This window comes from Gavia stellata, chromosome 8 (genome assembly GCF_030936135.1).
Source record: "Gavia stellata isolate bGavSte3 chromosome 8, bGavSte3.hap2, whole genome shotgun sequence".
Taxonomy (NCBI): Eukaryota; Metazoa; Chordata; class Aves; order Gaviiformes; family Gaviidae; genus Gavia; species Gavia stellata.
The window spans coordinates 4,862,501-4,864,935 of record NC_082601.1 but is presented as its reverse complement, the minus strand read 5'-3'; positions in this window follow the sequence as shown (position 1 = coordinate 4,864,935).

Sequence of the window (2,435 nt, the reverse complement as noted above, 5' to 3'; positions counted from 1 at the left end):
ATTTAAATGTATGATACCGTTCTGGTATATTGTATGGCATATTACATAGATTTAAATAGTCCTGGTTGGGATGAAGGTTCCATAGCTCCGTGTCTCTCTATTTTGGCAGATACATCTGCTGGTCCAGCAATAGTTTCCGTATGCAGTGTCTGATGATCCTAACGTGAAGGAAGCTTAATTTCTATATAGCAATTGTTAGCTGGCGTAGTAGTGTATATTAAGCACCTTCTTCAACATACATTTGTAACTATTTTGAAGATACTTTTACACAGGGGTAGAATTAAATCTATATCCAATATATGTTACTAAAAACAATGTTAGTGCCATCTTTTGGGCAAGATTTTAAAGCACATAAGTCAAGAAATTTGATGGTCTAATTCTATAGTAACCATTCTCAAGACCTTTTGTACAGCTTGTGTTTTCCAAGTGAATATGCTTAAGACAAATGAAAAAGCTTTACGCATCTTCTGCAGTCATATTATTTAGGGCTGCAGAGCAGTCAGACAGTATTGAAAAGTAGGACTTTTTAATAGTGTGTAGTGGTGTCACTACTTCCAACTTCTGACTCATCGGTAACTACTGCATATTACTCAAGTGGAGGATTTTTTCCAGTAACTTGATGTTCTGAATGAGTTTATAGTGAAACGCTGCGCCAATGTTAACTCTGAGTAAAACAGCAGCTTTGATGGCATCTACATTCATTCAGTTTTTCTCTTTCCTTCACATATTCTTCAGTTCATCAAAAACTTACTCCTGTAGACTGTTGGGGCTGTTGAATACTGAAAAGACCACACATCCCAAATAAAGATATTTTAGCTGTAAAATAGAGCTATTTCTTTGGTTGATGAGAAGAAAAATTGGGGATATCCTATGTTTTCTAGAGTTGGTCTTAGACAATGGGCCATCTTAGGAAAAAACAGGATTGGTCCACTAAAACTAGAACCAATGGTTATCTATTACGTTAGTCTAGTATTATCTAAAACTTAGACCATACGCTTAATACCAGCACACAGAACTTGTTTATTCTGGGTGTAAGAACAACAAGTGAATTTTCAGTTAAGGTTCAATTAAGATCTTATAGCTGGTTTGGATTTAATTCTATTGGCTTCAATTAATGTACATATATTTTTATGTCTCTGTAGCTCAGGAGTCAAACAAACAGCTCAGTCTGTTTATTTAAGAGATTGCATCATCACACATCTGACAAATGCACTCGCTGCATTTACAGCATCATCGCGCCGAGTGCATTTATTTGAACTTTCTACTATGTACATGGGATCACACATTCAGATAAACACAGCTGTGTTTATTTCAGGCTGCACAACTCCAGATTGTAGATGTATGTCTGGAGCCAGTGGACTGTACATGCACTGTACAGGATTTTCAAACTCTTATAGCTTCATTATTTGCCAACCAAATCTCCAAAATACGTTGAAGGCTCTTATCTCATTTAGAGCTGGATAAAGATATAAAAGGAGACCTTTTCATTATGTGCTTCAAAATAGTATAATATTTGCTGAATACTTTATTGAATGAAAATGTTTAACCATCTTTGTTAAGTATTAACATCCATGCTCCCATTTGGCTGGACATGTACACGTCTTCATTTGTGTCTCACTTGAACTTGCAAACCACTCCATTGACTTGGGTGTTGTCACCCTAAGATTATGATGGGTTGTTCACTAAGGCTCTGCTTTTGCTTTTACTATTCAGGCAAGTAACGTTGCTCATGTGAATTGAAGTCAGTTGTTTAATGACTTCACTGTTTGCACATTTGGGCCTAAAGATGTTTCTTTGTTTGCGATATGAATGAGCAAGCCTATTCTTAACAGGGAAAGAAAAGAACAGCATTGTGTGGCACGGCAGTGGTGCTGCTGTGACATTTTAAAGTTGCCATTGTGGTAACTAAGGCCTTGATGATTCAAAGTCTTGAAATCAGATGTTGAGGAATCCCCTGGTGTTACTCATGTGCTTGAGTTGAGCTTAGGTGTAATTTTTTGCATTCTTTTGTAAGAATACTGGAAAAAGCACGGCTGACCCAAGAATACAGCTCTATACCTTCAAACTCTCCTGCGTCAAAATGCAAAGAACTTCACCACGAGCTGTGCATGCTCAGGCTTTGAGTATTAGACCCAAAGTCCACGCAGGACTGAACTTGCTAAACGTACCTATATATTGAGATGCTTCCCCCAAAAAGAGAAGAAAAAAACCAAAGTTGCATTAGAAAAGATTTGCTTTTATATCAGTAAGTAAGTCAAACGCATTTAAAAATAATCTTTTTCCTCACCCTAAGTCTGGCTTTTCTTTCAGTCTTAAATAGCTACAAATAGGGTTTAATAATGAATGTGTTTCTTGCACTGTAGGCCCAAGGCTTATGTTCTGCTGAACTGTGGTTCATGTAGATGCTAAGGGTAGGTTTGAGACAGAATGACTGC